Source organism: Sus scrofa, chromosome 15, assembly GCF_000003025.6.
Source record: "Sus scrofa isolate TJ Tabasco breed Duroc chromosome 15, Sscrofa11.1, whole genome shotgun sequence".
NCBI classification, from domain to species: Eukaryota; Metazoa; Chordata; class Mammalia; order Artiodactyla; family Suidae; genus Sus; species Sus scrofa.
Window position 1 is genome coordinate 6,745,131 of NC_010457.5, and position 15,877 is coordinate 6,761,007.

Genomic DNA, 15,877 nt, shown 5'->3' on the forward strand with positions numbered 1-15,877 from the left:
TTAGACTAAATTCTCATCGACCAGGAAAATGTCCCCAGCACATGCTCACACACATTCTCTCCCCTCTGAGATCATATCATGGCTTGTCACTCTCCCACCTTGCTCTAGCCATACTGAATTTATCTTAGTTGTTCCAATTTGCCCACACTTATTTTCTCCTTTGCCTGCTTGTCATGTGTGATTTAACTGGACAATCAGAGAACTCACATATAGAATACTTTATTTTTTCCCCAGTAAGACTATAAACCCATGTGTATCCTAAGCTCCTAAAACACAACCTGGTCCATATGTATTAAGTTAATCTTTAAAAAAAAGAATAATTGCTCCACTGAGATTATCTACTGAAAAGTCCTGCACTAGTTGAAAAAATGAGTTTTTTCTTCAAATCATTTCCATCAGAAAGCTATAGTTTTTAATAACAAGTGATAATTTTCATTCTTCATACCTGTGATATTGTTGTGTCAAAAACAGTGGGACTTTTTCTCAGCTTTGAAAGAAATGAGAAACAGAAGGGTAATGAGTAGAGCATCCCTCACACAGCCCTGTGAGCACAGAACTAGTCATTTACCACTTGCAACACTTAGCCACTTCCACAACTCACTTTGACAAATCTTACCACAAAACCACATGCTTCTACAATTGCTTGACAGAAGTTCAACTTGAAAAGGTTTTCTTCAGTTTAGATTTTCTTAATGTTTCCAGCTAGTGATGGAAGTAAAGGCTGTCATAACCTATGTGAGCTAGGCACTCAATATCTTTAGGGACTCAAATAAAGGTCCAGGAAAGTCATAGAAGATGGGAATAAAAGAGTAACTATCAAGTTACAGAAAATAGAAGAAGAGCTGTTCCCTATGATGCAGAGCTTGCTATTATTGCAGAACAGGGATAACATTCTATGTGGTTTCTGTCCTGAGAGGAATGGCCTGGTAGGTGAGGCAGGACAATGATATTTGCTAAGTAGCAGAAATGCTCAAAATGTTAGGGGTGAGGTGGATGCTGTTTGGGGTAGCTAGTTTGGAGAAAGATTGGATTCTTGGTAGCTGCTAAACAGTGGAAAGAGGTGAGGTAGCACAGTCTTTGAAAGTCTTTGTGGGACTCTTTGAAAGACATATGGACCACTTAAGTAATGAAGTGTTTAAAGCAATGCTTCATTTTCGCAGGAACTAGGTTGCTGGAATATTAGTTGGAAATCAGACAAATGAAGTAATAATGTGTGACACCAGTCAGGTAGAGTAGTGTCAGGTGAAGGGCCAGCTCCATTGGCTGACAGGTACACTGGATCCCCACAAATATAGCTGATATTCTTAGTGCTGAAAAGTCAAGTCGACCATGATTGGTAATAGAGATGAAGCTGCAATCAGCTGCCATACTAGCTGAAGACTGTGGCACAGGACCTGATGGGGACCAAGGTTATTGCCTGAAAGGATTTTCAGTAGTTGTTAATGACAATCATGGAAGTAATTCTGGGATAAGGAAAGTTGTCTTTACCAATTCTTTTCATTTGATTTTGCTGCCTTGATGCATCATTCTGACATCCCAGGTTGACTTCTCCCAAGTCACTCTCCATTGTAGAATTTCACACTCCTCATGCCTCCTGCTCTCTATTGAAATATTTACACCCAGCAGATACCCCTCTGCCATATTTTTTAGGCAATGACATTGAAAAAAAAAAAATACAGTCCCTGGCAAGAAACAGAAACAAAAGCAGTATCACGATCTTAACAGCACAGCTTCTGGAACAAGACTGCCTAGTTGTGCATCCTTCGTAAGGGCAAAATCATGTTAACTTCTGTGGCCTAAACCTCCTTATCTGTAAAATGGGAACAATAACAGCAGCACTTACCTTGTAAGTGTATTTCAAGACTAAATGAGAGAATGTAGGCAGAATGCTGGGAATAGTGCTCAGGACAAAATAGTTTTCAAAGAATCTCAGTGATTATAGCTTTTTGACATTACTCAAAACATGGCATTGCAGTAGCTCTCTACTTATCCAGTGTGGGATGGAAGATTAGACCTAAAAGATGTAAACATATCTGGAACACCCAAACCCATGTAACTTTAAATTCCACGTCAAGGAATGAGTAGTTAAAATGTCTGAAACACTGATGCTCAACTACTTATAAATATGTGTCTTAAAGGAAGCACTTCTACTCTTTAGATAGAGCTAAGTCTCCAATAATGACTTGAAAACAACAGCATTTATTGCTAAAGGCTAGATGAATTTAACTTGTTGTGTTTCATCTTTGCTTTGACTTTATGGTACTTGAGAAAAATTGATATATTTTTTAAATCGTATAATTTATTTTTCTTAATTTGAGCAGCATTTTCTTCTCTCTTCTTGACACCTTAAATGAGGCTTTCTTTGTAGGTGTGACAAAAGCATATTACAATTAGTTAACTAAGACCTGATCAATAAAAAGTAAATTGTTTTCATAATTAGACAAATAAAGCAGAATAATCAATGAGTGGATCATAAAAGAATCCTAGCCTTTTGTTTCATTTGTACAAAGTTGTAAACCCGGTGAAATCTGAGATCATAAGTAAATCATATTTTAAACTATATCTTGCCTTATTTTTGCATTGATATGCAAAAGACTATCAGTTTTTTAATTATTTTTTCATTTTTAATTGAAGTATAGTGAATTTATAATATTCTATTAATTTCAAGTAAAAGGCATTTAATTCTAATTTTTGTAGGTTGTATTCCATTATAGGTTATTACAAGATATTGGGTATAATCCCCTGTGGTATATGGTATATCCTCATTGCTTATCTATTTTATATATAGTAATTTGTATTTGTTAATCCAATACCCTTAGTTTTTTGCCTTAGGTAACCATAAGTTTGTTTTCTCTGTGAGTCACTTTCTGTTTTGTATACAGATTTAATTGTATTACTTTTTGGATTCCACATATGAGTTAAACTTAGTGTTTTTCTTTCTGTGTTTGACTTATATTACTAAATATAATATTCTCTAGGTCCATTCACATTGCTGCAAATGGTAGTATTTCATTCTATTTTATGGCTAAGTAACATTCCATATATACCACATCTTCTTAAGCCAGTCCTCTATTCATGGGCACTTGGGTTGCTTCCATGTCTTGGCTATTACAAATAATGCTTGTGTGAACACTGGGCATGTATCATTGCCTGTATCTTTTCAAATTAGTGTGTTTTTTTCCTTGATAAATACCCAGGAATGGAATTGCCAGATCAAATGGTAGTTCTATTTCTAATTTTTTAAAAATCTTTTTAGGGCCACATCTGAGGCATATGGAAGTTCCCAGGCTAGGAGTCAAATCAGAGCTGCAATTGCTGACATAACACCACAGCCACAGCAATATAGGATCTGAGCCATGTCTGTGACCTACACCACAGCTCACGGCCATGCCAGATTCTTAACCCACTGAGTGATACCAGGGATTAAACCCATGTCCTGATACCAGTTGGGTTCATTACCACTGAGCCACAATGGAAACTCCTATTTCTAATTTTTTAAAGAAATTGTGTACTGCTTTCCACAGTGGCTGCACCAACCACATTCCTACCAGCTGTGTACAAGGTTCTTTTTACTCCACATCATCTCTAACATTTGCCATTTGTAGACGTTTTGATGATAGCCATTATGGTCTGTGTGAAGTGATAACATTGTGGTTTTGATTCACGTTTGTCTAATAATTAACGATGCTGAACATGTGTCTGTTGGCCATCTATATGTCTCTGAGAAATGTCTATTTAGGTCTTCCATCCATTTTTAAATTGGGCTGTTTTTTTTCACATTGAGTTGTATAAGCTATTTGTAAATTTTAGATATTAACCCCTTGTTGGTTCTGTCACTTGCAAATATTATTTTGCAATTTGTCGGTCTTTTAATTCTGTTGATGGTTTCCTTTGCTGTGCAAAAGCTTTCAAGTTTTATTAGTACAATTTGTTTATATTTGTTTTTATTTATTTTGCTTCGAGAGACTGATCTAAGATAATATTGCTGTGATTTATGTCAAAGCATGTTTTGGCTATGTTTTCTTCTAGTAGGTTTATGTTGTCATGTCCTACATTTAGGTCTTTAAACTATTTTGAATTTACTTCTGTATATTGTGTGAGGGAATATTCTAATTTAATTATTTTACATGTAGCTGTCCATCTTTCCCAGCAGTACTTGTTGAAGAAATACCTTCTCTCCATTGTACGTTCTTACAAGCTTTGTTGGAGATTAATTGACCATAGATATGAGTTTCTTTCTGGGCTCCATATCATTGTTTCATTGTGTATATATATGCCAATATCATGCTGTTTTGATTACTTTAGCCTTGTATACTACAGTTTGAAGTCTAAGAGGTTTATACTACCTGCTTTGTGCTTTTTCCCAGGATTATTTTGGCAATCCAGGATATTTTGTTTCATATAAATTTTAGAATTATTCTAGTTCTGTGAAAAATGTCTTAGGTATTTTGATAGGGATTGCATTAAATCTGTAGATTGCTTTGGGCAGTATGACCATTTTAATAATATTGATTCTTCTAATGCAAGAGCATGGGATAGCTTTGCATTTCTTTGAATCATCTTTCCATTTCTTTGAATCATCTTCATCTCCATTTCTCTGGATCATCTTTCCATTTCTTTGAAGAATCTTTCTTTGAATCAATAATATTGATTCTTCCAATGCAAGAGCACAGGATAGCTTTCCATTTCTTTGGATCATCTTCATCTAAAGACAGTTCCTTTATCAATGTCTTATAGTTTTTAGCATATAGATCTTTTACCTCCTTGATTAAATTTATTCCTAGATATTTTACTGTTTTGATGCAGTTTTCAATGGCATTGTTTTTAATTTCTCTTCCTGATATTTTATTATTAGTGTAAATAAATGCAACAGATATCTGTATGTTAATCTTGTATCCTGAAAACTTGCTGAATTTATTTATTATTTCTAGTAGATTTTAGATCGAGACTTCAGGTTTCCCCAAATAAAGCATCATGTCATCTGCAAATAGTGTCAATTTTACCTCTTCCTTTTCAAGTTGGATACAGTTAATTTCTTTTTCTTGTCTGACTGCTGTGGCTAGGACTTCCAATACTCTGTTAAACAGAAGGAGCAAGCGTGTGTATCCTTGTCTTATTCCTAAATTTGGCTTCAGCTTCATTGTTGAGTAGTTTATTATATTGTCAGTGGGTTTTATTGTAAATGGCCTATGTTGAGATATGTTTCCTCTATGCACAATTTAAGAGTTGTTTTTGTTATGAATGGATATTGAATTTTGTCAAATGCTTTTTCTGAATCTATTGAGATGATCATGCGGTGTTTTGTTTTGTTTGTCTTCCTTTTGTTGATATGGTGTATCACATTTATTAATTTGCAGTTGTTGAACTATCTTTGTGACCATGGAATGAATTCATCTTTATTTTGGTGTGTAATCTTTTTTATGTATTGTTGGATTATGTTTGCTAACATCTTGCTGAGGATTTTTGCACCCATATTTATCAAAGATTTTGGTTTTGAATTTTTTGTAATATCTTTTTCTTGTTTTAGTATCAGGAATATGGTTGCCTTGTATAATGAATTCATGATTCTTCAGTGTTTTGGAAAAATTTCAAAAGATAGGCATAAGTTCTGATTTATATGATTGGCAGAATTCCCCAGTGAAGCTGTCTGGTTCTGAACTTTGTAAGAAGGGTTTTTTTTGTTGTTTGTTTAGGCTTATTTCTTTTAATTACCAATTCTATTTCATTTTTAGTGATTGGTGTATTCAAATTGTTTGTTTTTTCTCAACTCAGTTTTTGCTGGCTGTACGTTTCTAGAAATTTGTCCATTTTTTTCTGGGTTGTCCAATTTGATAGCAAAAGCTGTTCAGTCTGTTCTCTTTGACTTTTTTTGGTATCACTGTAATATTTGTTGTAATTCTCTTCTTTCATTTCTTATTTTGTTTATTTGGGTTCTCTCTCTTCTTGATAAGTTTGGCTAAAATTTTGTCAATTTTGATAATATTTTCATAAAAAATATCTCTGGGTTTCATCTTTTCTATTTTTTTAATCTCTGTTTTATTTATCTTTTATCTTTATTATTTCCTTCCTCCTGCTGACCTGAGGCTTTGTTTATTGTTTTTCTTGTTCTCTGAATAGTAGGTTTACGTTGTTTATTCGAGATTTTTATTGTTTCCTGAGGAAGGCCTATATTACTATGATGTTCCACTTAGAACTACTTTTGCTGCATCCCATAGGTTTCATAAAGTGGTGTTTTCAATATTATTTGTCTGAAGGTATTTTCTGCTATCTTCTTTGATATCATCATTAACCCATTGATATTTTAGCAGTTTATTATTTAGCCTCCATGCATTTGTTGTTTTCCTATTTTTCTTTCTGTAGTTGATTTTTAATTTTATACTGTTGTAGTCAGAAGAGATACTTGCTATAATTTTTACTCTCATATTTAATTTTTATTTTTTACAGAATAGTTGATTTACAGTGTTGTGTTTCAAGTATACAGCAATGATTCATATATATTCATATATATGTAGATCTATTCTTTCTCAGATTATTTTCCATTATAGGTTATTAAATGCTATTGAATATAGTTCCCTGTGCTATACATTATGTCCTTGTTCATTTATTTATAGTATTGTGTATGCGTTAATCCAAAACTCATAATTTATTTTTCCCCACATTCTTCCCATTTGGTAACCATAAGATTGTTTATATCTGTGAGTCTGTTTCTATTTTTTTGTGTGTGTCTTTTTAGGGCTGCATCCACAGAACATAGATGTTCCCAAGCTAGGGGTCGAATTGGAGCTATAGCCACTGGCCTACACCGTAGCCACAGCAATGCTATATTGAAGTGGCATCTGTGACCTACACCACAGCTCATGGCAATGCTGGATCCTTAACCCAATGAGCAAGGCCAGGGATGGAACCTGTGTCCTCATGGTTACTAGTCAGATTCATTTCTGCTGAGCCATGATGGGAACTCCCTGTTTCTATTTTGTAAATAAGTTAATTTTTATCTTTTAATTTTATTTATCTATTTTTGTCATCTGACTTACTTCACTTAGTGTGATAATCTCTAGGTCCATCCATGTTGCTGCAAATGACATTAATTTATTTTTTACAGCTGAGTAACATTTCAGTGTATGTGTATGTATACATATGTATATATAGATGTATATACACATACATAACACATCTTTATCATTCATCTGTTGATGGACACTTAATTGCTTCAATTTGTATTCTTTTAAATTTGGTAAGGCTTTTTTTATGACTTAGTATGTAGCCTATCATGGGCAATATTTCATATACACTTGAAAAGAATGTATATTCTGCTCTTTTTGTATGTATTGTCCTATAGGTATCAATTGTTTAGCTGGTCTGTTGTATCATTTAGGACCTGTATTGCCTTATTTCTTTTCTGTGTGGATGATCTGTCCATTGATGTCAGTGGAGTATTACCGTCTCCTACTATTAAGTTATTGTCAATTTATCCTTTTTTATTTATTAATACTTGCTTTTATTAACATATTTGTTATTTCCTGAATTGGGCATGTATATGTTTACCAGTGTTATACCCTCTTCTTGTATTGATCCCTTTATCAATATACAATACCCTTCCTTTTCCAACCCCTCACTTTCAGTCTGTGTGTGGCTTTTGCCCTGAAGGGTGTGTCCTGAAGGCAGCATGTTTCATGTTCTTGCTTTGATATTTTGGTTTGTTTTTAAAATCCAATCAGCTAATCTATGTCTTTGGATCAAAGCTTTTAGTGCATTAGACATTAAAATAACTATTGATAGGTATGTATTTATTGTAATTTTATGCCTTTTTTCCAATTATTTTTTGTAGTTTTTTTGATCATTCTCCTTTTTGTTTTTCCTGTTGTAGTTTATTTTCTTTTTTGTATTAAGTTCCTTTCTTTTTGTTTTTTGTGAATCTATCATAGGCTTTTGATTTATGATTACCTTGGGATTCATGTATGTTTTATCATAACTATAGCTACTTTGCTTTGAACCGATAATAATTTAAAATTAAATACTTTCTAAAAGATCTATATTTTTTACATCTCTCCCCCATATTTTGTGGTTTTGATGGTCTATTTTACATTTTTATGTTTATCCTTTACTATTGATTGTAGTTATAGTTGCTTCTACAATTCTTTTTTGTTTTGGTTTGTTTCTTAATCTATATACTGACTTAAGTGATCTTCAATATTACTGTATATTTGCCTTGTTGGAAATTTCCCTTTCCTATAATTTCTTGCTTCTTTTCCATTTAGAGAAGACTCTTCAATATTTCTCTTAAGAAAGACAAATACAATATGATATCACTGATATCTAGAATCTAATATATGGCACAAATGAACCTTTCCACAGAAAAGAAAATCATGGACTAGGAGGACAAACTTGTGGTTGCCAAGGGGGAGGAGGGAGAGAGTGAGGTGGATAGGGAATTTGGGGTTAATAGAAGCAAACTATGCATTTGGAATGGATAACAATGAGATCCTGCTGTACAGCACTGGGAACTATATCTAGTCACTTATGATGTAGCATGATAATGTGAGAAAAAAGAATGTATACATGTATGTGTAACTGGGTCACCATGCTGTACAGTAGAAAATTGACAGAACACTGTAAACCAGCTATAAGGGAAACAATAAAAATCATTATAGTAAAAAAATTTCTCTTAGGATAGGTTTAGTATCACTAATTCTTTCAGTTTTCTTTTTGTCTGAGAAATTATTTCTTCTGTTCTAAATGATAATATTGCTGTGTAGAATATCCTAAGTTACAAGTTTTCCCTTTTAGCACTTTAAATATACCACATCACACCCTTCTGGCCTGCAAAGTTTCTTCAGAGAAATCAGCTTATATCCTTATGTGGATTCCTTTTAAATGACTCTTTGTTTTTCTCTTGTTGCCTTTAGAATTGTCTCTTTATCTTTAATTTTGCCATTTTAATTATGATATGTTTTGACATGGGTCTATTTGGGTTCATCCTGTTTGGGATCTTCTGTCTTTCCTCCACCTGAATATCTGTTTCCTTCTTGAGGTTTGGGAAATTTTCAGACATAATTTCTTCAAATGCATTTTTGATCCCATTTTCTCTCTATTCTCCTTCTAGAAACACCTTTTATGTATAAATTGGCACATTTTATATTATCTCTTAGCTCTCATATGGTACTTTCTTGTTTTTTCATTTTTTTCTCTACTATTCTGATGGGTGATTTCATTATTCTATATTTCAGATTACTTATTCTTCTGTGTCATTTAGTTGGCTATTAATTGCTTCTAGTTTGTTTTTTTATCTCAGAAATTGCATTATCTATTTTTGACTGGGTCATCTTTATAGTTTCTAGTGACTTGTTACAATGACCTGCATTTATGTCAACAATCTTTCTTAATTTACTTAGCATTTCTATTACCTCCTTTTTGAACTTGATGTCTGGTAGATACATATCTCAATTTAATTATTTAGTCTTTCACAGGGGTTACCTTGCTCTTTTAATTGGGAATAGTTCCTCTGCTGTTTCATTTTATTTAACTTTCTCTGTCTTTATGCATTTAGGAAAAACTGTTATCTATTATGGTCTTGAAAGGATAATTTTTTTATGTCAGAGGGTCCCTATGTAGACTGGTGTATCCACTGCTTTTGGTGCAAAGGGTGATGTGGACCCCAATCATATCTTTCCTTAGGGTATGTTGGCCACTATTGCCCTGATAGAAGTGTGGTTGTTGTTGGAGAATGTAAAGTCTGTACAGGGTGTCAGGTAGGACTTCTTTGTTCTTGGGCTGTCACTGCTCTGTCAGGGGTGCAATCTTCCCAGTTGCTGGAGCAGAAGTCCTGAGGGTTGGGAGTTGAGCAAACTCTGTTCCCTTTGAATGCATATTTTGCCTCAAAGGAGGGGAGTGATGAAGTAATGAAACTTGGCATTCACAGAGGTCTGATTTGTTGTCTGTATAGATAGCTGAAGCTCAGCTCAGATGTAGCCCAGATTTGCATCCTTTCCCCGGCTATGGTCATCCCAGTTCTAGTCCAAGTGGGTGGTGTGAAGTGGACAGGTCAGGAGCATTCCTTAAGTTGGGACTGAGGTTCAGAGTGTTATGGGTACAGGAATTTAAATGGCTGCACTGCTGTCAGAAATCTGGGCTGCTTCTATGGTGCTGACTGAGCTAGCACCAACATTTTTGCCATGGCCCTGCCTGGATCATATTCCAGTTCCCCCAAAACTCCTCTGCATCCCTAGATTGAGTCTTCTTCCAAAATCTGTAGTGCCAGATACAGTATCAAGTGTGGCATGAAGTGGGTGCGGCCAGAACATTTGCTGAGCTGGGAGTGGGACTGCAGCTTGCTGATATTGTGATTCCCAAGGTGCTATTTGGGTAAGCGCCAACAGTGACTGCCACTATCCCACACATAAGGGTCCTGGGCCATCTATGCATCTATAGATTGAGTCTTTTCTTGGGGCCTGTCTGCCGCAGATCCAATGCCAAGCTGTGGTGTGGAGTGGAGTCTAGGCTTCTCAAGTCCTTCTGTCTGTCTCAGTGGTTCCCCCAGCAGCCAGTGGAGCTTGTTTCCTTTGTGCAGGACCTTAGGACTGGGACACTCAGTCTGTGGCTTGACCTTCCCGCTCCCCAGTGTGAGGGTCTGCCTGAATGGACGTTGTCTTCCTTATAGATCCTTCCCAATGGTGTGGTTCCCAATCCCCCCCTTTTTTATGTCTTTTGTCTTTTTAGAGCCGCACCTGCAGCCTCTGGAGTTTCCCAGGCTAGGGGTTGAATCAGAGCTGTAGCCGCCAGCCTATGCCAGAGCCATAGCAATGCGGGATCTGAGCCACATCTGTGACCTACACCACAGCTAACGGCAACTCTGGGTCCTTAACCCTCTGAGAGAGGTCAGGGATCAAAACCACAACCTCATGGTTACTAGTTGGATTCGTTAAGCACTGAACCATGACAGCAACTCCCCAACCCCCTCCCTCCCCCCAGTTACACAAAAATATTTTTTGCAGCTTTGGTTGTATAGGAGTTCTTACGCCAGTTCCTGGTTTGTTTTCAATGAGAATTATTTCACATGTAGATGTATTTTTTATGTTTGTAGGAGGAGGTGGGTTCCATGTCCTTCTGCTCCACCATCTTGATTCAACCTTGTCTCAGATTTTTGAGCATGAATTCTGAAATAAAATCTCACCTCCACCCTTTACTGTGTGATGTTTGGCAAATCACTTGAGTTTTCTGTGATGTAGTTACACCATGAATCATATGAAGATAATAAAATTACTTCCCTTATAGGGTCGTTTTTTAATAACATGAACTAATATAAATAAAATGTTTAGAACAGTGGCTCAGGTATAGCAAGAGCCATATAAATATTTGCTACTATTTTAAAATGTAATTATATGGCAAGAGAAAATTCCAATAAGGTATGCTTTAGACAGTATAAAAGGACAATCTCATAGCATCATGTGTTTGAGTTCTCACAGATTCAGAAAAGAGAGCCAGAAGATGATTGTGTGTGTGCACATGCATGCATGTGTGTGTGTATGTTTATCTATTTTGGCTCCTTCTTTAATATAGCAACTCTAGTTCACACTCCATTTAGCTAAATGAAAGATGTTTACACTTCCTTTAAGGCTGTTGCTCTTCCAGTCCCTCTGGCAGCAGATATAAGAGAATAACATCCTGCTTGGCGTGGCCAAAGATACCTCGGCTGCAAAAATGTTGTGCTGAATGCATTTGAGGAAATAAATGATAGACTGCTCTCACAGAGACTGTATCATGTTTAAGAGAAGTTTAGTCTTTACCTTTCAATTTTCCATGCAGTTAGCTATTATCCTGAAATATTCCCAAACTCCCAGAATGTAGCTAGCAGCTTCAGGAACTGACAACATTTATAAGCACCAAAGATGTGGTTTCACTCTGTTGATACCCAATTCCAAAGGATACAAAATATGGGTTTCAGTTACAACTAGAAACATTTGAATTTGTATTTTAAGTAGAAGCCTCACTGGCCATTTTAATGTACATGAAGCTTGTAACAAAGAACCAATAGGTGATTTATTCCAACTTTCCCCATTCATCAATGACATAGCATAAAGGACAGTAAAACCTTATTTTATTTCCTTTTTTCTTCTTGTCTTTTTAGGGCCACACCCGCAGCATATGGAAATCATCAGGCTGGGGGTCAAAATGGAGCTACAGCTGCAGGCCTATACTACAGCCATAGAAATGCCAGATCCAAGATACATCTATGACCTAAACAATAGCTAATAGCAACGCCAGATCCTTAACCCACGGAGAAAGGCCAGGGATTGAACCTGAGTCCTCATGGATAGTTGAGTTAATTAATGCTGAGCCATGATGGGAACATGTGTATTCTCTTTTCTTTTAAAAAAAAATTATTATAGTTGATTTACAATGACCTATTTTGCTGTACAGCAAAGTGACCAAGCTACACACACACACGTTTGTGTGTGTATATATATACATGTGTGAGTGTGTATATATGTGTGTGTGTATATATGTATATATTCTTTTTCTCATATTATCCTCCATCATGTTCCTTCAAAAGTGATGGGAAATAGTTCCCTGTGCTATACAACAGGATCTCATTGCTTATCCACTCCAAATGCAATAGTTTGTATCTACTAACCCCAAATTCCCAGTTCACCCTACTCCCCCCCTCCTCCTTGGCAACCACAAGTATGTTCTCCATGTCTATGAGTTTGTTTCCTTTCTATAGATAGGTTCATTTGTGCCATATATTAGGTTTCGGATATAAGTTATAAAGTATGATATTTGTCTTCCTCTTTCTTTCTTTTTTCGTCTTTTGTCTTTTTAGAGCCACACCCGCAGCATATGGAGGTTCCCAGGCTAGGGGTCTAATCAGAGCTGTTGCTGCTGGGCTATGCCAGAGCCACAACAATGCTAGATCCAAGCCATGACTGCGACCTACACCACAGCTCATGGCAACGCTGGATCCTTAACAGACTGAGTGAGACCAGAGATCAAACCCTCACCCTCATGGTTCCTAGTTGGATGTGTTTCTGCTGAGCCATGACAGAAACTCCTGTCTTCCTCTTTCTGACTTACTTCACTTAGTATGAGGATCTCTAGTTTCATTCATGTTGCTGAAAATGACATTATTTTGTTCTTTTTTATGGCTGAGTAGTAGTCCATTGTGTAAATATACCACATCTTCTTAATCCATTATTCTGTCAATGGACATTTAGGTTATTTTCATGTCTTTGCTATTGTGAATAATGCTGCATGAACATACAGGTGCATGTATTTTTTCAATGAAAGTTTTGTCTGGATATATACCCAGGATTGGGATTGCTAGATCATAGGGTAGTTCTATATTTAGTTTTCTGAGGTACCTCCATATTGTTTTCCCTAGTGGTTGTACCAGTTTACATCCCCACCAACACTGTAGGAGGGTACTATTTTCTCCACAACCCTCTCCAGCATTTTTTATTTGTTTGCTTATTCATGGTAGCTATCTGACCAGGATGAGGTGGTAACTCATGGTAGTTTTGATTTGCATTTCTCTAACAATTAGTGATGTTGAGCATTTTTTTCATGTGTCTGTTGGCCATCCATATTTTTTCTTCGGAAAAAATGTCTATTTAGGTCTTCTGCCCATTTTTCAATTCAGATTTTGGTTTTTTGCTATTGAGTTGTAAGAGTTTTTTGTATATTTTGGAGACTAAGCCCTTGTCGGTAGCATTCTTTGCAGCTATTTTCCACCATTCTATAGGCTGTCTTTCCTTTCTTTTTTCTATGGTTTCCTTTGCTTTGAAAAAACTTTTATGTTTGATTAGGTCCCATTGGCTTATTTTTGTTTTTATTTCTATTGCTTTGGGAGACTGTCCTAAAAAATATTTGTATGGTTGATGTCAGAGAAAGTTATGCCTGTGTTCAATTCTAGTTTTATGGTGTTTTTTCTGTGTTTAAGCCATTTTGAGTTTATTTTTGTGCATGGTGTGAGGGTGTGTTCTAGTTTCATTGATGTACATGCAGCTGTCCACTTTTCTCAGTACCACATGCTGAAGAGACTGTCTTTTACACATTTTTTACCCTGGCCTCCATTGTTGAAAATAAATTGACTGTAAGTGTCTGGGTGTATTTCTGGGTTCTCTATTCTGTTCCATTGGTCTGTATGTCTGTTTTAGGACCAATGCCACTGCCTTGATTACTGTAGCTTTGTAATATTGTCTGAGGTCTTGGAAAGTTATGCCTCCTGCTTGTTTTTTTTTCAGCTCAGGATTGCTTTGGCAATTCTGGGACTTTTAGGGCTCCCTATAAATTTTTGGATTGTTTGTTCTAGTTCTGAGAAAAAATCCATGGGTAATTTGATAGGAATTGCATTAAATCTGTAGATTGCTTTGTGTAGTATGGCCATTTTGCCAATATTAATTTTTCCAATCCAGGAGTGTGAAATATCTTTCCATATTTTTGAATCCTCTTTAATTTCCTTGATTAATGTTTTATAGTTTTCAGCCTATAAGTTTCTCAAATCCTTGGTCAGGTTTAGTCCTAAGTATTTAATTTTTGGGGGGTTTTATTTTAAAAGATATTATATTTTTATATTCCTTTTCTAATATTTCATTGTTAGTATACAGAAATGACACTGATTTCTGAATGTTAATCTTGTATCCTGTGACTTTGCTGACTTCATTGATCACTTCAAGTAGTTTTTGTGTGAAGCCCTTAAGTTTTTCTATGTATAGTATCAAGTCATCTGCATATAGTGATGATTTTACCTCTCACTTCCAGTTTGAATATCTTTTATCTTTTCCTTTCTGATTACTATGTTGAATAAAAGTGGTGAGAGTGAGTATCTTTGTCTTGTTCCCAATTTTAGAGGGAAGGCTTTCGGGCATTGTCTGTTGAGTATCATATTGATTGTGTTTTTTGTCATAAATGGCTTTTATTATGTTAAGGTATTCCCTCCATACCCACTTTGGTAAGAGTTTTTAACCTGAATGGATGTTGGATTTTCTCAAATGCTTTTTCTACATCTATTGAGATGATCATGTGGTTTTTGACTTTTCTTTTTTTAATGTGTTGAATGAAATTGATTGATATGCGTATGTTGGACCATCCTTGTCAACATGTGATAAATCCCTCTTGGTCGTGCTGTATGATCTTTTTTATGATCTTTTTTATATATTGTTGAATTCAGTTAGCTAAAATTTTGTTGAGAATTTTTTGCATTTGTATTCATTAAAGATATTGGCCTATAATTTTCTTTTTTGGTGGTATCTTTGGTTTTGGTATTACAGTTATGGTGGCTTAATGGATCTTTGTAATTGTTCCTACTTTTTCAATCTTTTGGAAAAATTTAAGAAAAGTGAATATAAGTTTTTCTTTGCATGTTTGGTATAATTCCAATTTTGAAGCCATCTGGTCCTGGACTTTTTTTTTGTAGGATGTGCTTTTATTAGATATTTAATTTCTTTTCTATTGATTAGTCTGTTCAACTGATCTTTTTCTTCTTGATTCTGTTTTGGAGGGCTGTATGTCTTTAGAAAGTTGTAATTTCTTCTAGGTTGTCAAATTTGTTGGCATATAATTGTTCATAGTGTTTGCTTTTTTGTTTTGTTTTTCTGCAGTATATGTTGAGATTTCTCCTTTTTGTTTTCTTATTTTGTATATTTGAGTTCTTTCTCTCCTATTCTTGGTGAGTATGGCCAGAGATTTGTCAATTTTGATCACCCTTTCAAAGAACCAGCTATTGGTTTTATTGATTTTTTTTCTATTGGTTTTTGAATCTATATTTTATTGATTTACTCTCTGATCTTTTGATTTCCTTCCTTATGCTGACTTTAGGTTTTGTTTGTTCTTCTTTTTCTAATTCTTTTAGGTAGTGGGTTAAGTTGTTGACTTGAGATTT

At 35.3% G+C, this 15,877-nt stretch overlaps 1 long non-coding RNA gene across 2 annotated transcripts in view; it reads left to right on the forward strand.

The window, feature by feature from the left end:
• Positions 1–15,877, forward strand: part of LOC106506175 — a 203,437-nt gene that overhangs the window by 106,637 nt on the left and 80,923 nt on the right. The gene's annotated exons all lie outside the window — the stretch shown is intronic.